General features: G+C 49.1%; 1 long non-coding RNA gene across 1 annotated transcript in view; it reads right to left on the bottom strand.

Moving 5' to 3' along the window:
- LOC143373343 (uncharacterized) overlaps positions 1-24,784 on the bottom strand; it is a 158,448-nt gene that overhangs the window by 19,555 nt on the left and 114,109 nt on the right. Inside the window, exon 3 of the long non-coding RNA XR_013086448.1 lies at positions 23,254-23,339. This is a non-coding gene — a long non-coding RNA (uncharacterized LOC143373343). The remainder of the gene's footprint in view (positions 1-23,253; positions 23,340-24,784) is intronic.

The raw sequence follows: 24,784 nt of genomic DNA, 5'->3' as shown, positions 1-24,784 counted from the left end.
CCAAATGACTTGAAATGAGCCACTCGCGTTCTTTACGAAAACGACAAAAAGCCGCTGCATTCGGGACGCTAGTCGCATCAGGATTACCGAAAACACACAATTTATCGAGAAATGATCCGTCGCGTATGTACTTATAGTAAAACGAAAACTTTGCAGGCGTTCAAGACAGGAGTACAAGAAAAGAATTATTTTTAAGCATACAGCGTTTAAGCAAACTGTGAAACTGTATGCAGCAATAAAAGATATTTGTAAAGAAGTCTGAGCTGTGAAATATTAATCCACAAACACTAAAAACTAGAAAATAAAAAATGTATAAAAATATTTAAGTTAAACGATTTTATTAAAAATGTAATAAAAACTAAATTAAAATGCACTAAAAAAACCTAAAATAATTTTTTTCTTGTACTTCAATTTTGATGGTGTTAAAATGGTGGTTGATCACTTTAAGTAAAATCGTGGGGCACCATGTGCAACCAGAAGGTGAAGTATTAAAGTGATTCATATCTTGTTTTGAAATATCGTGCCCCACGATTTTACTTAAAGTGATCAAACACCATTTTAACATCATCAAAATTGAAGTGCAATAAAATAATTATTTGTTAGTTTTTAGTACATTTTAATTTAGTTTTTACTACATTTTTAATAAAATCGTTTAACAAATTTTTTTTTATATATTTTTTATTCCATATTGGAATGCTTCTGGTTACCCGTTCGCGGTGGCAAACCGTCGATGATTTATTAACAGTTTACACAACGCACGAACGCGATCGGGGCCTGGATGGTGGTGCGAACTGATGCATTTATTAGAAGCAATTTGGGCGTTACACCGGCGATTAACCAAACTATCGATCGGCATAGCGTTCGAAGCAGCTGTTATGGTGACCACCCACACTCGGGGCTAGATGGAAGATGCGAATTCCTCGATCGTTTTGGAGGCAAGTTCCCAGATATGATTGTCCAGGACATTCGATCAGTAGCCTAACGATCTCGCGCAACGGCGAAATCCTTGTGCTACCAAGAACTAAAGAAACCTAACTCGTACACGATGAGACCCGATCCATTTACCTGCAGCTGAGCCCCCGTCAGAAACGACAGTTGAGGAGTCGGAATTTCCATCCCAGTCCCCCGCTAGCTCCACCGACTCCCGCTGGAAGTCAATCGAAGGGAAACTCGTGACTTCCAACTTCTAACATCGATGTCTTTAAATTCATTTCCGCGGGACCGTCCAGAATCAATTCCAGAAAGAAGACCCTGGAACTTCTTCCAATCTCGAGGATCGATCTTTAATTCAACGCTTCCTACCTCCGCCGACGGGGCAAACAACGCGTAAATAATCGATGTCGGCCCCGCAAGCCGGTCGCTGTTCTTCGAGCCAGTCATCGAGCTTGCACGGGGCAGCGCCGAGATGTGTGCACGCGCGCGACATGCGCGTAATCATTAATGCAAATGAGAAGAGGCATCCTGTCCGGGGGAGAAGACACGGCCGAACGACACGTTCCTCGAATCGATAGGACGAGTCCTATCACGCGTCCTCGTATAATACGTGGCTGCTCTCCTTGCATGGCCAAGCAACGTCCAAACTTACGTGATTAGATCGCGTTTAACGCGACAACTTGACCGGTCCCCAGTGGGGTAAGCACTAAAAGCTGCTGTCCACGGAATTTCCAATACCCTGGCCGGATTCGCGAGCGACCACCAGCGCGTGACCACTGGAACGTATCCGTCGACCGTGTTTTTTTAGAGGACATTCTGCGATGTTATACAGCAGGATGCAGGAATTGAATGGGAAGACTCATACTGTTATAGTTATTTCGAAGTAAATGCGACAGTTTGCTTCCTACATCGTGCTTGTAATTGCATCGGTTGATTGATGGACGATTGAATCCTGACGCACTTAGCAGGTAGAAAGGTTTCTAGCGAGAGATCAAAGAATATGAACTTAATCAATCAAATTCTTTCTATCGACGTTGGCCCTTTGTCGTCGGCTTCCTTTGTTTGTCATTGTATCGGGAATCTGGTGTTCCGTCATAGTTACGGTTATGTGGGAGGAGTACGGAGGAGGACGAGGTTTTGTATGTATGCTTTACGATCCGTGGCTGTGTTCTGCCATTTTCTGTTCAAATTTATGGAATGCGATGTTATGCTTTCGTCAACTGTTTGACAGGGATGAAAGGTTTGAGTGAAACAATAACAGATATGCTGGTACGATCCTTCAACCCGCCCCCCTGCAATACAATTTAGAGAGGAAGATATAAGCTACGGAGTTCTTGCCACCGAGGGGGCGTTGAAATTTAATAGTTGCATCGTAATCCAAGACTCGAGTGCCTGTAAAGCTAGAGAACTCAGCTTCATGAATATATACAGCTTGATAAACATTTCATCGAACACTGTAGATCGATTAGCAGAGTATACCTACTGGTCCCTGCAGTTCCAGCTTGCGAGTAGCGGTCAATGGATGTACATTGTTCACCAATCTGTGACACGATGTTCGCCTCCCTTTATCGCAAAGTGGCTTAAGCGTGAGCTGAAAGCGGCCCGAGACTCTTAATTCCTTTCCTCTCGTCACGAAAACCGTACCACAAGCAGACAGGACACTCGCGAGATGAAAAATAACGCAATAGGGTGAACAGTCTCGCAGCGCGGGATTCGCCAGCGCGACACTAATTCAATAATATTAATGCCCACGGGTTCGCGACAAAAGAGAGCTCGCGGAGCTGCCAGAACGAGCCGCTCGTTAAGTGGAAACAGACGCCCGTGGCGTAAGTAGTCAGACATCGTCCGAGGGAAAAAGGCCGCGCAACGATGAAGGGGTGGAAAAAAAATGGTGAAGAAGAGGGCGAAACCGACGGGGAAGAGCGGCATAAATTCCGTTTAAGAGAGGAGAGCGGCGAGGTGCGGCGAGGGGGGAGCGCCGCGATGCTTCATCGCGTATTCAGGCGTCGAGGGTTTCGCTCCTCCCCGAGGAATAACATTTGTAATCGCGAGAATACGTGAAAGAAGCTGCTGAACGCGATACGAAAGCTGCCCCTACTTCCTCGTTGCTCATTTCATTATTCCCTCTCTCATCCGCCTTCTGGCGATGATCCTTCATTTTTCATGCCCGTAGACGCGATGGATGAAGAACCAGCCCGAGTGGTATAAAAGAATCGAATCAAGCGAAACTATCCGCAAGGGTGTCCAGTTCGAGACGCACCTATCGAGTCTGTAATTAGAGAGGGAATGGAAACACGAGGGGTGGCAAAGCTTTGCTGGCCTTCGGTTGGTAATCACGAGTCTTTAATCTCCGGCAAGTTTTTTTCGCCGTTCCCTCGGTTGTTCGTAACCAGACCGCAACTTCCCCTCTGGTTTCTTCTGTTTCTTTTAAAGTACTCAAGTTTAATTAATTAAAGCAAAGAAGCTGCACGAAGCGTTTGCTCGCGGCGCGAGAGATTTACATGTTGTAATTAATACGCGCCGCGGCAAGTCTGATGCCTGAAACCCAGCGGGGCTTTTGATGTTACGGGATGATTAGCGCACTCGGCGCACGTCAGTCGATTAATTAATGATGTCTCGTTAAACGCGGGGAAAAGTGGTTTGTTGAAACGCACGAGGAAATAGACTGCGAAGAACGCTTTCCACGCAGCGTGCTCTGGAGCCTGTGTAGTACCTCCTCGCTTGATCCGTCGACCTTGAAAAGCCCGCGCAATACACGCTGCTTTTCATTAATGAAACGAACCCTCATCCCTGGGCCCTTTCTGTGTAACATCGAAGATTAGGTTACTCCGGGCGTGTTCTGTTTCGGCTGTCCTGTTTCATTAGCCTTCGAAGAGTCGCTCGCATACCCCCTTTAGATCGTATGTAGCACGGGATTAACGTCGAGTTGTATTTTAATAGAAGTCAGTTTGCGCCGAGACCGCGGCGCAAGCGGTCCGTACCCGGAAATTCAGCTTCTTGAACGGTAATGGAAGGATCGTGCACGGTTATTAGGGGAACATATTTTGATGGATGGAATTGACTTAATTATGCTTGCTCTCTCGCCCCCGAGTGCGCTCGAAATTAACGAAACTCGAAATAATTCTAACCTGGTCTGTCAGGCGATCCTCCACCTTCACTGTGAATTTCGCCACGAGAATACTCGTGGCTGGGGAATCAGCTTATCGTGGACGACCCTAGTCATTCAATCCCTTGTTCGCTTATTCCTAAAACCATCCCCCTTTAAAGACACCGGAGAACCACTCGTAGCCACTCGAAATACATTGTTGCGGATGCAACGTTCGCATCTCCAAGTGCAATTGAAATCCATGTAGATCTCTTGTCCCACAAGATCTAGAGGATTGAGGAGGGAGGATTGTCCTTGTTTCCTTCGGCAGAAAACTGGCTTCCGCGAGATTCAGAATTCAGCAGGGGCCAATCGTAAAGAGGACGGAGACCACTGCCTCTCCGCGATTATTTTCCAAGCACGAACCACCCCCCGAAGCGGTTCTGATTCTATCGTCGGTCGCCCCACCCCTCGGGCCGATGCTCCTTCCTCGAGGATGTCGAAGATAGCGTGAACAAGCGGGCGGGGGAGAAGGTTGCTCCTTGTTTCATCAGGTTCACCCCCAACACAAGTTGCTGGCCGTGCTACAGACCCCATATATCTCGCCTCGAAGGAACCTCGCCGTGGCCAGGCAAGCTGCCTGTCCCGGGAATCGATTTCTCGTTACCTTTGATTTTCCACTTAGCTAACACCGGTCTGTGGCGAGCTGCGATCGGGATTGCTGTTTCTTCGCCGTCACAATCTTCGCCGAGGAATTAAAGGCACCGAGGAAACAGTGCCTCGACATTTTGCCGTCCATTCTCTTCGAAAAGGATCGGGGAACGAGGAGGGAACAGACCTGAGGGGGTTGAAATGGAACGCCCGAAAGGGAAACTGTTCGACGAGGGAGGCCGAAAGTGGGGGTGTAAGCGAATTTTTGTTTAAATAGTAAATGAATGAAATAATTATACACACTGTAGGTATACAGTGTGGATTGCGAGGAGGTGAGGCAGGCTTAAAAACATCCAGTTTGCCCTACATTAAGGGAGAACACCACTGTGACGGTCGGAAAAGTAAGCCATTCTTAAGATTTTTTTTCAGGAATAATTTACAGTTTTCATAAAAAAATTGATTACCTACCTTTAGTACGCTGTCTTAAGAGACTATACAAAAATAAATAAATAGGAAAACATCCATAAATTTTAATATATTAATAAAAATTTGTTTTCAATCAAAGAATCCGTTCGTACAACGGAAATTACACTCATATAGTTTATAACAAAAAAATGAAATTTGATTTCGGACCTGCTGTTTCATAGTTACACCTTCGACCAGCTCGAGTGGGAGGGATCCAGAAGATAATTAATATATTAAAATGTATAGATGTTTTTCTATTTATTTATTTTTTATATAGTCTCTTAAGACAGCGTACTAAAGGTAGGTGATAATTTTTTTTTATGAAAACTGTAAATTATTCCTGAAAAAAATCTTAAAAGTGGCTTATTTTTCCGGCCGTCACAGTGGTGTTCCCCCTTAAGAAATCTGCATCGACAACGGCTCCTTTCTTCGTGGCAGCAATATTTCCGGGCGCAGAATCGGCTCGATTTGCGGTCACCGCGAACGAAAGGGTAAACCAGCATATTTTCATCGAGCCGGCCCATTGAATTCATCCCCTTTCGCTGGGGGACGATCGTTAGCTTGTATCGGCGCAGCCCGTAGCTCCTCGTTCGCGGAAAATTCGAGGAACCCGCCGACTATATAAAATCCTGTTGTTCGCGCCTGCCTGCTCCTCCTTTTGGGTTGTTACCCCATTGAAGCTCGGCGCGGCGTTGCGAAAAAAGGAGGAAGAAATCAGGGACGGGGGGCGAAAAGTAGAAACGCTTTTAGAGGACCGTCCTCGTCCGGGGCTGGCTGTCCCAAACGCAATTAACGCCGTCGCGTTAATTCGTCGTTGTACACCTCGAACGAATTGTTTTTCCCTGAAAGCTACTGAAAACCGACGTTGCTCATTCAACCAGCTACGGACCGAAATGAATGTATCCCTCGGAACTCGCGTCACCCCGTTCCACCCTTTATCGCCGGTCGGAGCAGCGAAAAAGAACGCGATGTCATATATTCCTGCACCATTTACAGTTTCATTTTTAATTGAAGCACCGGCCGTCAATTATTTGACGCACGTCAAATATTGCCGACGTCTCTTGTTTAAATAAATCCGCGCGAAATACATATTTACGCGCGAGAAGGGACGCAAGCATTTTTGATATTGCAAAAGCTGGCTCATTGCGCGCGTAAGTGGTTGCAGTCGGTTTCGATCGGACGCCGTTGCACGTAGTCGAGGACGCGTCTGGTCAGGCACGGGGAGAACGCGCGATACTACTAGATTTGTAATTCGGGAGCTACAGCTGCACGAAAACGGGGCTGAGGATTTTCTATGCAATTTCGAAGTTTGTACCTTCTCCGTGGCAAGAATTTTCGAGCTCACTTTCGCGAACAAAGGGAAACAGGTACTACATTCCCACTACCCTGACTTCTGAATGTAAAGTTCCACTTTGAGGGAATAATTTTCCATAGCGCTCTCGAATGAAAGGCTACATAATTGAGATGGCAGAAGAAGCATACTGTTTCTGCATCCACTGTGCTTCCTAATGACAGCGGTGCATGTGAAATATCTATGTCATTTTCGACGTCCTTTCTCGTTAACAATTGTCTCTCTCTCTCGGCTCGTTACAGAACAGTCTGCAAACTTCCCTTTCGTTGCACAAAATTCAATGTCTCGTGCAAAATCGTGTTTATCGCGCGCCGTTTCTCCATTAACTACTTTTTCCTCCAGTCAGGAATTTGTTCGACCGTAGGTAAAACAACTGGACCGGCCCTGAAGCTTCCAATAACGGAAAAAGAGCAAGGAGAACTTAGAAAGAAACGCGTGGAAGAGTGGTGGGGTGGCGGTGAGGGCGGAAAGAATTGCATAGTATGCACGGTGCGCTTTCCGTGTCGGAGGAGCGGGCAACGTTTTCGTTCGCGCCACATGCATATGCGAAACACCCTCTCGGAAAGGCGCAAATGCCCGCGATATCGGGCACAGGTTCAAAAGAAAGCCTCGAAAGCTCGATTCGCGAGCGGAATGCGGACGGTTCTCGCTGGAAGGATCTCCTTTGTCGACCGCTCGTGCACGGTAACTTTGTTAATTTCGATGCACGGTGGCCCTTTAACTTTTCTCCGCGGAGCGGCTGCCCTTCCCACCTCACCCCCCCCCCCCGCTCCGCAGCTCGACCTCCTCGGAATTCGAAAAAATTTCCATTCTTTCGTTCGCGTTTTTTGTTTGGCTCGTTAACCGTTTCGTTCGCGTTCTTTATGCAAATCGGGCCGCCCGATTTCGTTCCCGGCATCCACATTGTGCAAAGAGAGGGTCGCGTTGCAGTTAGCTGCGTTTCTTTGTCGAGGTTTGTCGGAAATTCCGAAAGCTGAGGTCGAGCGAAAGGTAGCGGACTATTGAGGAACACGGCACGGATTCTTAATCAAATGCACGCGTCGCTCGATGAATCTCGAAAACCAATTACCAGGGGAAAGGATTTTCCTGGAAGAATCGCCGGATATGAAATTGCACCCCTATTTACTTGCCAACAGGATGGAATATCCAGCGACAAGAATTCATTATTTCCACGAGGCGAGCCCTTTTACGTCACTTTGACGTTCCTCTCCGCGAGATTGAAACGTTCCCAGCGTCCGTCTGCCGCTCGCAGCCAGCAGACACGAGGGCGAGCTGGAACCGAGAGGAGACAGGCGATTGCCCCGAGTATCGTCCTCGGACGAGGATATGCGCGCGAGGCGGAGCACCCTCGGCAAACGGGGAAAATCCCTCCGCTTAATACCCGAACAATGCGTACGCTGTTTACCAGCCGAATATATCCGACAATGGGAACTTTATCCGAGCTGCCGCGCAGAGAACGCAAGCCCGGTTTCTTCCGGCTCTTCTGCATCCTCTCGGAGCCATTCTGGAACCGCAACGTCTTCAGGGGTTGCGCGTTGCAATTCCATTCGCTCAGTGTCCTCGTGCCGACCCGTATTACCCCATATTACCCTCGTATTATACGCGGGGCTAAATTGAAGCTCGCATTCCGCAGGAACGCCCGCTGCTCCCTTCTTCCCAACTGGAAGAGGGAAGCTCGCGAGCAGACAGTGTCGCGTTAAAGTCTTCCGCGATAATTTGTTTATTCGAGGGGAGATATCAGAGGCGAATCCCCCTTGTCGCGGGTGGGGGGTCAATGAGACCTCGAGGGCTCCGCGCGAAGGGGTGGATATTCGCTGGAACACAGCCGTGGAACGTTGCACGGCCTTTTATGACGGAGGAAGGGACCCGGGGCCTTTATTGTGCGCCGTTCGTTACTGAAATACTCGCGGCGATTGTTCGCGGCACAAGCGCGGCGGCGAGGGGGCTGAAAAATGGAATCGCGAGAATTCCATGCGTCTCGCGAGACGCTCCTTTCTTCCCCGGGCGCTTAATAACGAGCTAAAAACACGAGGGGCGGCCGGAGGACAAGGGCGCGCGGAGCGGAGGGTAACGGAATCATCAGATGTAGCGAGAACTTCGCGATATTGGGCCTGATGAATAGAAACTAAGCAATTCCTACAAGCAATTCCTTATTAGCCAAATCAATTGCTTAAAAAGCAATTAATTAATCAAAAAAGGAATTTCTTATTTTCATATGAATAAAAATCATAAGGAATTGCTGGTTTTGCTAGACGGTATAAGTAAAAGGTAGCTGTGACTGCCGGTAACGTTCTCACTCTCTCTCTAGAACTACCCCTGCTCGCTCGCGTTTTCGAAAATCTTCATTTTTGCAATTTCTATCGCACATTATATAATCTTTTTTCCGGATGATTAAGAAGTGCGCCATTTCCATAGGTTATTGCAGCGTAAACAAAATTGCGACTGCAGCATGCAGAAAAGGAAACTTCGAGAAACGCCGACCATCGAGAAGTCACCCAAATACGCTTGTAGGCCACCCGTGAGCCGAGACGTACGGGCGTGGAACCGCGGCTCGCAATCGTTTGCAATCACTCCACAAATCACCCCTTTTAAGGAACGGAGACATTTTTGTTACACCCTGTATAATACATATATGAATTTAAAACGGCGGCAATTAATTATCGTTTAAAGAGCTTCGTGTACCATTTATTCATACGCTTTCCCTCTAATACTGATGAAGTAAATTGGTCCTTTAAGCAAATGTTAGCATGGGGTACAGCAGCCTTAAAAATTCTTAAGGAATTGCTTATTTAGCAAAAGCAATTGCTTCTTTTATTCGTTCGATTGTAAGCAATTCCTTAAAAAATTAAGGAAAAGCGATTCCTTTAAGCAATTCCTAGGCAGTTTAGGTATTCCTACAAGATAAAGCAAATGCTTGTGTTTTTATTCGCAGGAATTTAAGCAATTCCTAGTGAAATATTAAGAAAAAGCGATTGCTTACACTTTATTCATTAGGCTGATTCCGTGTCTTCCAGAGCGATGCAAAGCTGGTTACCGTGCGTCTAAAGTATACTGGATGTTAATAGCGTTTAATTAGCAAGTGACACCCGCAAATACCCAGAAATTACTATCCTCGCAGGTGCGATGTAACTCTCCGCATCTACCCCGGATGAAATCTTTTTACGAGCCGGCGCGTTCTCCAGCGCCGGCTCCATTTCCTCCTGCGATTCGCGACGGTGCCAGAGGTCGAGCCGCGCGAAACCGCAAAAGAACTCCCACCAGTGATTTCTTCCCCCGTTTAAATGGCTCCCCAGGCCGATAAACCTTTACGGATTACTATTTCCCTGGACGGTATCGAACGCGCCGCGCTGCTACCACCGCCATCCACGCTGCGCCCGTGTACCGGCCGTTTTTGTTTTCCTCTCGTTCCCAGCGACGCGTCCCGGAACCGCTACGTTCCGGCCATTCAAGTAGATTGCGGAAATCACGGTCCCAAACTCGAGGATTCAGTTTTTTTTTTCCGTCCAACCCCCGCCGATACTCGCCGCCGTAACGGTTTTCATTATCGGGATAAAGGGGTTCAATGGACGAAAGTGAAACCAGTCGCCCGCCGCGGGACGGAATGAAAAACCTTGCGAAATATGGCCGCGTCTCCCAAGCCATTTCCTCTCCTTTCTCAGCGATAAATTCGCGGGCAACGTTTCGCCAAGCGTGAATGGAATTTTTCGTCGGGAATAGAAGAATTCCCCGTTGCAAGTGGTGGATCCAGTAATTTCTCACTGGATCCACTGGCTGGGCGGCGGTGCGAGACGGTGATACGTGGCAGTGAGACTACTTTAGTGGAAATACAAAGAGAGAGAGCGGACCGAGCATCGAGTGATTCGTGGAGTCAATTTGGACCGTCCTCCCTTAGAGCCAAAGGGTTCGGGCGTTTGTTTGCCTCTCGTTACAGAATTCGCCGTGCCCCCATCTAATTTCGACTGTTACCGTGTTAGCCGCGCCGACAGGCCGGTGGACAGAGCCGGCGATGAATCAGCCGGACGTGCTTCACCGGTAATTTTGGATGAAGTACGGCCGCCTCGGGAAATCTGGCGACGAGTGACGCCTCGTGTCCCAATGGAACGACGGAAATATCCTCGTTCTGTCCTCATCATCGAGGCTTAGCCGACCGATGATCCACGTCCCTCGATTTCCAGCCTGTCCCCAGCCCCCTACCATTGACGTAGCCACAATTCGACGCGAAACGCTACCGTCTGGCTACGTTCGATTTTTGACGTTTATCACTTCTCTTTTTTTTTAAAAAAATCGAGAAGTTACCCGTCGCCTGGCGTCTCGCCCCGTCGAACCCTAGTGGAAGCAGGTACTGGAAGCAGCCACTCCGGGAAACAGGGAAAAAATCGTTCTTTCGAGAGACACACGGCGCGTGGGCGCTCGCGGAAATTGTAAAGGATGGAGGGGGCTGGGCAGAGAGGGGGCGTGATTGTAAAAAACGCACGTGAACTTCTGCTGGGATGAAAATGAATGCAGCGGAGGACGGACGAGCTTCGTCTTTATTCGTCGAGCGTGAATCCAGCGCTCTCCTTCGTCCTTGCGTTCCAGCTGCTCATCCAGGAGGCTCCCCGCGCGAAATATTAATGTCGACGCTACCCCACCGCGATCCAGCCGCGACATGTTTCCCCGCTGCTCCCTATCGATCCCCGTTTGGGAAACGTCGAAGCTTCCTCGAGGAGCCCCGAGTGGAGCGAAACGAGTCCGCGGAAGCGTGGGAAGAGGAGCATTCCGGGGACGAGGATTCAGTGTCTGTCATTCCGGGCTGTTTCTCAGCGTCGCCGGGACCTCTATTTTTCCTGGCGGTGCTTTTCCAGGGAAAGGGAAAGTAATACCCTCGCAGAGAGAATCGATCGTCCGGCTGTCTGAAAGGTGAATCATAATTCTCTGCTTGTAGTCCGGAATCAGTCGTAATTCGGTGTAATCCAATCGGCGGAGGAAAGATCGAGGCGCCCGGAGCGCCTTCTCGTGCAGCCTGCGGGGGAGGACGGGGGCGCAGAGATTTCTTCTGGGACGCCCTTGTCCCTCTCTTCCTCGGGGAGCAACAAAGAGATCGCGGAGAAGGAAAAGTTTGCGGAAGCTAGAGTGGAGAGGGTGGAAGTGGAGCAGCCTGCTCTCTCGCTGGGGGAGATGCACTCGAGGACGAACGCCAGCGAATCTACGATTATGTCGATCGGCTCGATTTGGCCGACCTTCTTTCTCGCCACGCGGCAGACTTCTGCGTCGGGCAAAAAACGAAGGGAATAAAACGAGGTACTGGGACTTCTGGTGCCTTTGATGCGGTTTAAGTAGGATGGAAGAAGGAGGCGCGAGACCGGGATGATAGTTTTTCCAACCGTTTCCTAACCGTCTATAGCATTCAGGATTATTCGCGGATAGGGGATCGTCGGTCAAAGGATGTTGTGTTTCAAGTTGTAATTTCTCGAGGAAATAGGGAATAAGTTAGAAGAGCATTGTGGGGGTGTAGCTAGAGCCTCCAGAGGAGGGATATCAGTGCAGCGACTTAATCAAGAAGAAACGAAACGATCTCCTCCCACGCACCTCTGCAGTACCTCTTCCTCCGAAGGGTCCTTTCGAACTGCCTCGTCGTAAAAATAACGAATGGTTCGAGGTGGAAGCCGGACGAAAGTGCGCGGTCCGGAAAGAAAGGGTTTGGAAGGAGCAGGGCCCAGATCCAAAGGGCTTCGAATTAATGTAACGAAGACGAACGATGTTACCGGATATCCGACTGTCCGAGCGGGCTCCCGTTTCCTCTTTGAGCGACGAAGAATTTTTAAACCTTGGTAACGAGCAAGGCTGCGGAGAGAGGTAATTAAAGCGATCAAGCACGGAGGAGGTAATTTTTTTCGAACGTTCCAGATGTAGACGAAGTAGAAAATTCGATAATTATAAGATCGTATCGGTCCCGTCTAATGATCTCTCATTAGCGGATCGAGGCTGAGGCAGTTCTTTTATCGCGCGGTCGGAGCACTCGAAAATCACCCCACTGTTCGCCGGGGAACTTTTACTCTGGAAGTTCGTTTCCACAGCCTGGCGAAGAAATATTCGACAATATTTCCGTGGCAGTGTCTTCTCGCAAACTCAGGGCAACCGTAACGACGAAGTTTTTACGGGCGAGGGGAGAAAAAACGGAGAAGCGTCGAGGGGATAGTTTTTCACCCCCACTGCGGGGCTTTTCCCTGCCCTCGTAGCTTGTCGGGATCGGCCGAGAGCAAGACCCATGGAAAAATCTCAGTGGCCCCCTTACAGCGGGCGACCCGTGTCCCCGCAGCTGTCATAAATACGGAAGAACAAGTTTCTTCGGCAGGAAGTTACCAACTAACCGCTCGCGACGTCGAATCTCCTGGAGCTCGATTGAATGGGTAAGATTAAAGTAGTCGGGGGCCATCTACATGCTCCTCTCCATCGGGCTCGATTCGATAAAATCAAATGTCTCCGTTCTAGAGAATTGACGTGGGGCTGCACCGTCGGTTCACCTCTGTTTTCGTAGGAGAACTTTGCCTTTTATAATACTAACCTCCACTGCGACTGATTTCCTCGAATACACGATGGCTAGATTGAAAATTGTACTTCCTCCTTACAAACATCCCTTTTACATCCATCTTACAAGCTTACACCCTCCCCTCAAATATCCTATTCAATATCAATGTTATTTACATACCACAGCTACTCGTACAACCCCCCCAAAAAGGAAGGAACAAGGGATCGTGATTAAGGCAATGGCTTCCCATCGGACAAAATACCACCCCTGAACTTTCCCCCTTAATCATGATCGCGACCACGTCCATAGGCGTCTCTAGCAGCGGTCGGTTCGGTGCTGAAAAGACAACCGTGCATGTTTCTCGAGTAAAAGTCCGACTGCATGTCGGGTGTACACACGGACTAATCACTTCGCTACGGGCATTTGTACGCGTCACGTGCAGCTTCCGCGAGCGAACTATCGGTACCGCGCATTAATAATGCACCCGTGGCTTCCGGTGGACGGACATAAATGGGCCGAGGATCGTCCCGAGTACCCCACGACGGCCGATTCCCCTGCATATTTCATTTCGCCTCGAACTGGATTCGAGAGGTCCATAAGCTGAGCGTCGGACGATTCGTCAGGCTCGAGCGCTCCTCCGAAGATCGACTGGCTCGCCTCGAGGAGGAATTTTTTCTCGAGGCGCTGCGCGCGCCTTTCTACCCTGTACACCTCGTGTTTACATTTTGTTTGTTTGTTTTTTTTTTTAGACCGAGTATGTACTTCCTCTTTGAGAATATTGTCGCAAATGGGATAGGCTTCGTTAAATTCTCAAGGATAGTTCTTCGACTTATCAGGAAAGTGATGCATGCAGCACAAGAGCAACTGCAATAATCTCCTGACAGTATTCGCAATAGGAGGCTCGGAACTCGCGAACAAACAGCCCCGCAGGATCGCGACGCGCCGGAACGATTTAACGAGCAAGAACAAGTTACACACCGAGAGTCATCAATGCCGTTAATCCTGAGCAACGGGAGCACTCGTAAATGTTTAACGATCCTAGTAAACAGGTATCCATACTGCGCGTACGACTAGTTCCCCAGGGGGTGGAGAATCGAGGATTTCAGAGATTCGTAGGACCAGCTCCGTGCGATCCATAGACAATGCTAAGGACGCGAACAAAAGGATGAATGCCGGATCCTGGCTGGAGCAGCTCCTAAATGGGCTGAAGGGCAGGGGTAGGGGTGCGTCTCGAACCGCCCGCCCTCAAGGATCGTGAATGCCAGGGTGCACGACCGCGATGCTTCGCGACCAACATTGCGTACGTACGCCTTGACGTGCCCGAGAACGAGCTGCATAGTTTCATTAACATACGTAATATTCCTCACCACGGGGAGGATTAAATGGAGATTAATTCATTATAGCACAATTATCGTATGTCCTCTAATTCCGTGGGAACGCGAGAATAATTTCGCAATGCGCAGAGACCGCGCGCGATATCGGTATAACGTTAATTGATAGGAACGCGGATCACGCGCAACGTCGATCGTTAATGAGCGCGGCTAGTGCCATCGATGTCTTCAACTGAGAACACTTGATCGATTTCCCGTTCGATCCGGACACGAGGACAACTGCTCTATCCACGTATTAATTCGTAGCGAGTGGCTTTGTTAATTAAGCGCCCGAAGCTAAAAGGTGTCCTTCGTTTAAACCGCGCCCTTTAACACTGATTAATCGCTCGGGCTTCTCTAAAACGTTCTAGAGCGCGTAGACATTCCCAGCCGTGCCTGAAATTACCGCGTTCTTCGCTTACAACTTTCTTTAGTACCAGGAATCGCAGCATCCTTCGTTTACAACGCCCTTTATGCGCTGATTACTTCCGTAAATCTCTCGTCCCCCCACTTTTTAAACCGGCATATCTAATTAGTTCTCGCTCGACGCAATTAAAACATCTCTCCCCCCCGCGTCTTCTGCTGGCCCGAGATTAATTCCAGGAAAGTTCGTTGGGTAAATATCCGCGATTAATCCTCCACTCTCGCTCTTCAACGATCATAGACAATACTCGATCGCGTTTCACCCCGGCTTTTTCCGTTCGCCCGTTCAGCCTCCGACGAATATGCCCCATTAATCCCCACCCGTTGCGAGGATCGTTAAAGTCAGAATTTAGCTGTGCCTCGCTGCTGTACTTCATGATATCAATTCCAGGCAATTCCGCTGTGTAAATATACCTGATTAAATCGTATTTTGCACACTCCAAAAGAATATCGCGCATACACGTTTTATGGAACGAAGCGAGATCGCGTCTCTGGTGTTTTTTATTAATTAAACGATTTTATTCAGCTTCGATCCTCTGTTTGTTTGTATGTTTGTATGTATGGTTCGAATCTGGCAACTCAAATTTAACCCACTTCCATCTATCCAATTGTCTTGAAACCTTGCAGGCGTGCGTAGTTTGGATGACAATACAGTATATAAAAAAAAAATTAACCCCGAGCTGGTGAAAAAATTACCTAGTCATCAATAAATATAACCCATAACCACAAATTCAAACGACTTGAAATCAGCCACTCGTGTTCTTTACGAAAACGACAAAAAGCCGCCGCGTTCTGGTCGCTAGTCGCATCGCGATTACCGAAAATACAGAATATATCGAGAAATGTAATAGAAATGTATAGTAAAACTAAAACTTTGCAGGCGTTCGTAGTATATCACCATCGAAATTGTAATACAAGAGAAGAATTATTTTTTAGTGACTGTAGCAACGTTTAAGCAAACTGTTAAACTGTGTACAGCGATACAATATATTTGTAAAGAAGTCCGAGCTGTGAAATGTAAATCCACAAACACTAAAAGCTAGAAAATAAAAAATATATACAAAAAAAATCATGTTAAACGATTTTATTAAAAATGTAGTAAAAACTAAATTAAAATGCACTAAAAAATAATTCTTTTCTTGTACTTCAATTTTGATGGTGTTAATATCAATTTAAATAAAATCGTGGGGCACCATGTGCAACCAGAAGTTGAAGTATTAAAGTGATTCATTTCCTGTTCTGAAATATCGTGCCCCACGACTTCATTTAAATTTATATTAACACCATCAAAATTGAAGTACAAGAAAATAATTATTTTTTTAGTTTGTAGTGCACTTTAATTTAGTTTTTACTACATTTTAATAAAATCGTTTAACATAATTTTTTTTATATACTTTTTATTGTGAATTCCGGTCGAGAAGAGATCCTTTCCTACACTCACAGACATTCAACTCTAGTACGAAGTATCTACATAGGCACAAAGATCGATGCACACACGACTTTTCTTGCAATGGCCATCCAATTACACTCTTACAGCAATCCCACTGCTTCAAAGTCCCGCCATATCAATTACCCTCTGCCACAGTCGAAGGGAAGTGAAGTGGACGGAGTAATCGCCGTCGAAGAGGGCGTAAAACGAAACAGGGCTCGCTGTAAATCGAAGAAACTGCCAGCAAGAACGCACCGCCTTGAAGGATACTTCGTCCCCCTCCCTGTCCCTCCACCCACGGTCCGCTTGATAGCTGGTCGTCGATGGACGACGTTTAAACCGGTGAAATTGTCGCGGCTCGTAAATTCAGGGCTGCCAGGAGTTTACGAGGCGACAACACCGCGCGAAATACCGGCGGTGGAACAGTTTGGATAGCCAGTGGATCTTTCCACTCGATAAAAATTCATGCCTAGCGAGGGTGGGACCCCGCGAATTCCTCGATCCCTCGAATTATGCTCGGCCGTAGCCGCGATAAAAGGGGCGCGCAACGAACGCGAGAAGGGCGTGCGGGAAATTGCGTGCGACCGAGCGTGCACGGGCGCTTTTAACGCCGCGATCAACCAAGTCTTTTACATTTAATCCGCCCACTGCGAAACGGCCCGTTGCTGGACCTCTATCGGCCCCTCGGCGATTTTAATGTGCGACACGCCTACCGCGATAGTTGCTCGCGGAAACTTTGCCAGGGAACTGTGCAGCTTTTGGGGAGACCGTGTATTCTAGCGGCGAGCTAAAAGGCGGCTCTCTCGAGAGGAAAATGTGTGGTAGAAAGACTTCGAAGCTCCGAGGTCTAAAACTTTCTTAACCTTCTCTGCGGGCAACGCTTGACCCTCTACGAAATCCGAATACCCAGCGAATCAGCATTTCTAACGTCGCCACGTGCTTTATCGAATCTGCACTTTCAATCGAGAGACCCGGCGCTTACTACATTCGATTCCCTCAAAGGGGATGCCAATACCGGTAAAATCAGCGTTTCCAGGGTCATCTACTTTAGCTGCACTTTAGCATCGTGGTTGGCTGTACCGTGCTCGAATTTCTCGAAAGGAATCTCGATCTAACGGTGCACTTGGCGTTTTCCAAACTCCACGGGCTTTCTTCGAGGCGATCGATGGGAACGTATGAACTGGGCAGCCCGTAAATTCCGGATAATCGAGAGCTGGGGTAGAGAACGGACGGAGTTGCGAAATGAGGGTTGGCGGTGGATCAGACAAGAGGGGAAGGAAAAACGTGGAACCCGGCTTAGCTGGTTGTTGTTTATCAGTCGCAGTGTCACGCAGAGCCTTCCTAAGCCCTTCTGGCCTTTCCCCGTGTGCTTATGAGGCCCTCGAATGCGGCGTCCTTCTGGGAACACCCCGAAACAAGGATCCCCGTTGTAGCGCCTTTTATTTTCTCCTTCGCCAGCTGCTGTGGCAATGCTTCGTTATCCAGGGCGTTTGATCTCTTTCTGTATAATCAGTAATTCGTTCCTCCCGTAAAACACCTAGCCGCGATGCCTTAATAAGACCACATTAATTACGATAACTGGCGGTTCGTGTGCTTTGGCCGCGCGTGCTGCCTCTTATCACGCCACGTGTTCGCCGTTCCACCGGACACGATAACGACCGGCTAACCGTAATACCTCTGAATCACCTGTGACGTAGAAAAAACGTTGCGGCTCGAAAGCAGAGAAAACGGGCGCCGAGGAAAAACAGCGACGAGGAAACATGTGGAATCGCTGCGAGAATGATAAACAATCCCGGTGGAAAAGGAACGAGAAGAGCGTGGAAAGCAGGAGAGAAAAGAACGAGAGTCGACGGAGGGAATGGGACGAAAGGAGCAGAGCGCCACCGAGAAGCGAATGCGAGTGTGCGACAACAGGGCGAGGAAGGGTGGGTAAGTAAAATAAGGGTGGCAAAAAAGTGATACGGAGAAAGCGCAGAGGGACACAGAGTAACGCGGTGCGAACAGTGGAAGAGGATCTGGAAGGGACAGGCTAGAGGGGGAGAGTCGGGACACTTTTATAATGAAGTCATTTGCCTGTTCTTCGGGGCGAATCAGGAAAGGGTGGAGCGAGGTGCGTGCTCGCAGGCTCGCGAGGGGCTCGTTCAACGAGCATCGCTATGTAGCGAGAGGATGAGGGGTGCAAGAGGGCTAAGAGAGAAAGAAAGGTGGTTGCTGGTGGCGGAGCGACGACTAATTTCACCGGCTGCTTCTCGACAAACAACGCAGCCGAGGGAACACACTCTCCGAGAATGAGCTCGGCAAACGACACCGAGGAATCCCGAATGGATCAGAAAGTCTGGAGGGCCCTGCTCGAGACACTTGCAAACACCCCCCATGGCTTGGCTACCTCGCGCGCGAATACTTCCCCAGCTTTGCTCGACTTTGTTCGATTCGGATCCACGATACGCTTGGATATTTTCGAAGAAGCCCATCTTTGAATAACGCCCTCGTTTCACGTGGATCCGCCGGGAAACAGAGAGGTCCAGCGACTTTCAGTATCTCGGACGATCTTCTCGGTCCTCGAAAGTTTCTACTCGAAGGTACGATGCATCGGCGAGCTCGATATGTAACTTGATTTACTTACTATGAATAATTTTGTGGCTCTAAGGTAATTACAGGAATCCAGCAGCCAGGATTCGTCGCTTCTAAATGCAGACGCCGCTGCTTGTTTTTGGATTCATCGTCGCGCGCAAAAACCGTTGAATTATGTAACAGCGGATTCCGGTCCCCCTTAAAGGATACACCAGCGGAAAGTAAACCGTGGGTGTTTTACCATCGTAACCAGCTCCGAGCATCAACAGTAGAGCCAGTCCAGCTTTCAATCATCCATCATCGTTCTCTTCTGCAATTTTCCCCCATCAAGCTCTAACTACCGCGTCCGTGAAGCGTCCCGAGCTTCTTGCGGCCCGCAGCGAACCACCGCTCCCTCGAAAGAGCTGCATCGGAGGTCCGCTGCTCCCGAAGTCGACGATCGAAAGAGCCCGGCGTTGCCTTGACGCTAATTCGACGTAGGAGCTGCCGGCCACGCCGTCGACGCTCCAAAAAGAGCCGCGCACAGTCGGGAAAGTTGCTCGTTTGACCGCCATTAAGTAGCAACGTTTCTGGGAGATTCTTCAAGGAGGGCAACCGGACGAATAGTTGGGCAGAGTTGCTTAAGCAGCTTAAGTCAGCGAGGAATATTTCCCGAGTCCCTCTTTTTCCCCCAGGAAACATCCTTCCGAGCTGCAGGACACCAACGTGACGGCGGAACATTAAGCGGGGGCCGAAATCATTTGAAATTCAAACGTGACTGAATCCTCCGTCGCGTAATGCCTTCGAAATAAAAGTTCACGGCGAAACAATGCCGGAGACTGTTTTGAGAGGTGGGCTTCCTTCTGGCTTTCCTGAAGGAACGCTGGAAGTACGAAGGCTGGTTACACCCACCGTGGCATGTCCCGTTGTAGGGATAAAGTGCTCTGGTCTTCTCTTTTTCCTATTTAACAGCGATGAAATTCAAGAATTTCTGGCGCTTGATGCAGGCGAAACGCATCAAAGTTATGGTTACATTCGCACGTATCAGAGAATCGTCCTTGCCCAGAATGCTCCTTCATGGGCGAATAAATACGCAGCCGAAGAAGCTGGAGCAGAACCCAACGGCGGGGTTGGTTCGCGCGCAAACGTTCACAGGGCGCGATTAACATTCACGCGCGACCGTTTGACGCTGAATATTTCAAGGGTCGCTTTAAGCCCGTGGCTCGTAAAGTAATTCGCCGGGAGCGCGCCCAAGGATGTTTCACGGCTGCTTCCCCCGCAGCTCACCTAGGAAACGGAGTCCTTGCGAGGACTTCCGTCGGTTGAATCGATGCTAATCGAGTAACGGGCGTCGCGCGACGTGTCTTCGGGGCGATTCTCTGCGAACTTTCTGCCCTTCTTTAACTGCGTTTAGCAAGCCTGCCTCGCTGCAGGAAATCGCGGCGGTTAGTGGAAGCTTCCAGAGCTTGTTACTCCACGGCCAGATCGCCTGTGCAGCCAATAGCCTCGATAGAGAGGAATTCTCTGGCTCCCAGGATTTCGACGATACCTTCCGCAAATGGAATTAACGCGACAGCTTGTCCTGCCCGTTCGTTCCACGCTTTTCGGCGACCGTTTGCTTTGCCGCCGAATATCCGATCGAGGTACATCGGTTCAACGACTCGCGAATAACATTAATTTCACCCCGACACGCTTCGAATAAATCGTTCCGATGGAATCCAGAGAGAAATCCTAATTGACAGCCTTTCGATGGAATATTATGCCACGCTGTTCCCCGTTTAATATCCCGTCCTCGCGGACCACTGTACTCTACCTCTCTCGACAAGGTAATTAACGAAAGCGATAATTAACTTGTTAGCTGGCTGGTTTGTCGAGGCCAGATAAGTACCGTGCGTGTTTTAAAAAATGATTAAAAACCAATTATCGCATTTCGCGCGGAGGAAATGCTACGTGTGCCGCGACGCTGAGTGTGCTTCTCCCGTGCGAGTATAATCGTTAAAATTTTAGGTAGACGTTTGGAATTCATCCTCCCAGGTCAACAGGTGAAACGCGCTCTACGGTTGTCACCGCGATTCGTAAGTAAAATACAAGCTCCTATGAGAGAGAAGTTGATTGACTCGCGAGAATGAGTTTCGAGTAAATCCCGTGGAAGCGTCAGGGGATGACGATTTAATCGGCGCGGTCGTCGAGGAATTCTCGAATGTCGTTCCAACGAGGAGAGAATTCCAAGGCGTACGTCGCCTTCTTGTAAACGTTTTCCGTTTCAGAGACGCTCTACCAAGCCCATTAGCACCGCCGACATTTTATTCCCAGTGTCTCCTTTTTCCAGACTCCTTCCTCCACCCTCGTCACCCTTTCCACCTCGCTTTTATCCACTCAATAGATTAGAGGTTCTTAGGCGCGATATTAAATCCCCCTGTTGCCGAGCCCCGGGACTGACTTTAAAACGTCGATTTAAATGTCGGCTGAGGACAAGATACTTCTCCCCAGCACTTGAGAAAGTGTTTCAATCCTTCAGTCAACCACTCACGCAGGATTGAATATACTTCCAAGTCCCGTTTCAAACGACGACTGGGATACGATACACTCAGCAGAGGCGCCGTTAATTTAAAAGAAAGAAGGTGAAGAAAAAGTGCCTCGTCTGAGGGGACTCCATAAACAATCAGGAGTATTCTCTCGAATCCACAGAAGAATTCTGTCGAGCTGGAAGGAACAAAGGAGGAGACGCGATAGCGCGTGCTACTCGATTTTCTCTTCCCACGCAACAGTATTCGCGCCTGTTGCGCAAACGACAGCGAACGCCGCGTCAGCCTTTCCCCCCATCCCACGTCCCAGGTTAAATTAAACATAAAACCCTGGCTATAACGGCCACTTGCCAACGGTGTCATAAAAAAAAAAACGCGTCCGCGAAATGAACGGGTTTCGCGTGGCGCTATCAGCGAACGGCCGTTCGTCGTTTATCGTCGGCGAAGCGCGGCCTGGAAGAAACGACCGTCTAGATGAAATTCCGGATTAGTCGAAATAATTGCAAAAGGAGAGTCGCGCGTGTATGTGTGCGCTCGTTGTTGCTGCAGATTATATTACCGGGCCGCGCCCAGGCGCGTGATATATTTTCTTCTCGCGTGACGACCGCCAGTTCGTGTATCCCACCCCCTATCAACCCTTGCCCACCTTCTGTTGCTTCGTTTTTCCTAACGATTCCGACAGTCTCCGCGCGGCACAGGCCCATTACGCCCCATAGATTGGCAAATATCCTGCTATTTATGATAGCAATGAAACGGGGGTGGAAGACCCCAGCGCGGTCGTCACGGAATACCAATGCAGCAGGCATCGACCGATCGCCTCGCGATTTAAAAGCTTCCGGGATAAGGCGGCGATCGTACGACGCCCCAGTCCTTTCCAGTCACGAAACACGATGGAACTATTGTTTTCCCTTTCTCGATCTCGCCACGGGTGAACAGGCGCGAGACAGAGAAGCGCGATATTTTGTAGGACAGCGTCTCTCGGTGGTGCATCAATGCTATTGACAGCGTACGCTTCTTTTGCGTCGCTTGGCTAGCGTATCGTAGACTGGCAGAGTGGTAGGGAAGATTTTTTCGACTTTTAAAGCGTTACTGTAAGAAGATTCCCCTAACACTCCGCAGATTTAAACTACTCTTTAATTAACTCCACTCATCAAAGGATCTATTGTATTCCCACGACGCGATCATCCCCTAGGAATCAAATCCTCCGAGCATTAAGCAGAGACGCCTGTCACTCTCCAAGGATCCAGCCTCATCCCTCGCGAAACGGCGGCGCTCCAGATCCATCCATTTGTTTTTCACGCCGCGAAAGTGTCTGCGCAGACACTCGCGTGTCTCTCGTCTGCGAGGGAATACAAATACCGCGCGCAAAGTGCAGCAGCATTGCTAGAGACGTTGGAGGGACGGGGACGTCATTCGTTATCGACGTTTCCGTCGCGGGATACCGAAGGCTGAAGCCGCTTAGAAGAATTCCTCGGCGCGATATCGCCATCGCGGAGCGGAAATCGCGAACGAACCGCGACTGGCGGGTCAGGAAGCGAGCCTCGGAAGGGTCACCGCGAAAAATACACCGTTGCTACCGAGCTATAAAGCGGGCACTTAATCGGACGGCTAGGGGTGATTGTTGTCAGGGTTAGACGTCGCTAGAAACGAAGGGAAGCGACTCTTCGACTCGTGAAACTACACTGACGAAGCGACTTTCAATGGTCACGGTCTTAATTAGTTATTTCCCTGGTCACGAGTTAAGCGATGTCTGCTTTTTTATCTTAGCAACGATTGGTGAATGGGTGCTGAACGTTTCCATAGTGGACACGAGTTCCCTCGTGGAACTTGGCCGGAGATCTTTGGGAGACTAAGGGAGTGCGATTTCGCATGACATGTGCAAGTAACGCGGTTCATCGAAAGCAGTTTAGGAAACTGAAGAGAATTCTGTAGCATGCGTTGAGGAATCTTTGAAGGGACTCACCGGTGAAGGGCTTCTTGTGTCTCGTGGTGATGGAATTCTGCCCTGGATGCTTGTATGGACCTTCTTAAGGCGTGCCTCTGTGTTACCTGGAACGGGAAGAAAATGTATTGTAAAGAAATCCTAACAATGTCGGCGACGTTGGTCAGAAAATGGTAACTAAGTACGTAGGTACGGTCGTTTCAAGAAATGTTTAGTGCCCTCCTGAAATTTTTACAGACGCTTAAAGTATCTACCATACGCGGCACGGATTAGGTACAAGCCTTTCCTAATACCGTCTTCGATTCACCGCTCACGTGTTAGATTTATGCTAGAGGCTTGGCATCGAACGCGCGTGCTCCGGTAACTGTGGTAAGTCAATTACCACGGCGATAATTATGACCTGACAGTTACAATCATCGTTACCGTGAAATTGCCGGACTAATGCAGTCGGTCAACGCGAGTCTCGTGGCGGACCGCCTTCGCTCGTGCCGTCACTAATTAGCTGCGAGATGGCTGTCTCTAACGAGTGACCCAAGGCATGGAGAGGCTAATGCGCCGAGCTGCAAATGAAACCGTTCGTTGCCCCTTTATCGTCTCCCATATTGCCTCGTCCAAGATGGAATTCAGTGATTACTGGTTCCCGCAGTACCAGGCGGAACAATGCTCCCCTTAGAGTCCTTGGTAATTGATAAGTCGCTTCAATTGCGAGCTTCTTCCCTTGGTAATTGAATACGAGACTCAGTTGTAAGCCAGACCTTCGACCCTCTCTACGCTGAATATTTACAGGTCGGCAAATCCGGTGTGGTAACAGTCTTCACCATATAAACCTCGTCACACCCACCCTATTGATCTACCGATCGACTCGGCATTTACGAGCACCAGTATCAGCGAAAGACCGTAAAGAGGACACCCTCCTAAAATCGCCTAGAAGTCGTTTCACCGTTAATTCGCGATCGTCGACGCACCCGACGAGTCTCATGAAAAACGCATGGCCGTTCGATGAAACGTGCAGCCGTTTCGCTCGACGGCAAAGCGTTTCATCGGCTCCCGGATACGTGGATGGTTGCGACTGAAAGAAACAAAAAGGCCGTCCACGTTCGTCCCCTCGAGGGGAGGGCGGGGGGAAGGTGGGGGCAGCAGCAGCGATTTCCCTCGCCTCTCGGCCGATTCGAAGCGTTTCAAAAGGGAAATGAAAAAACCGCCCGTTCACAGCGCAACGAGGAACGATCGGCCGACAAAAGGAACCGCTTCGACGAGCCTGATCTCACGGATGCGCGACGATTTATCGTCGGGCCTGGGCGGAAAACGGAAAACGAAAAACGACGAGCCAAGGTCGGGCGTGGCGTCGTTCTAATTAAAATCCACCGGCCTCTGTGCGACAAAAACGCTGGAAATTAGACAATGTTCGAGCTTAACGCCCGCGTAGCCACCCGCGAGCGCGATTAACAAACACCTTGTCTAATTACCTGTCACAGCGATCCATCTTTGGTGTCTGCAGCAAAAACCCTCGAGATAATGGGGGGGACGATCCGTTAGCGGGTGTGCGCGACGC

This window comes from Andrena cerasifolii, chromosome 9 (genome assembly GCF_050908995.1).
Source record: "Andrena cerasifolii isolate SP2316 chromosome 9, iyAndCera1_principal, whole genome shotgun sequence".
NCBI lineage: Eukaryota > Metazoa > Arthropoda > Insecta > Hymenoptera > Andrenidae > Andrena > Andrena cerasifolii.
Note: the sequence above shows the minus strand (reverse complement) of the source record. Positions and strands in the feature narration are given on the sequence as shown.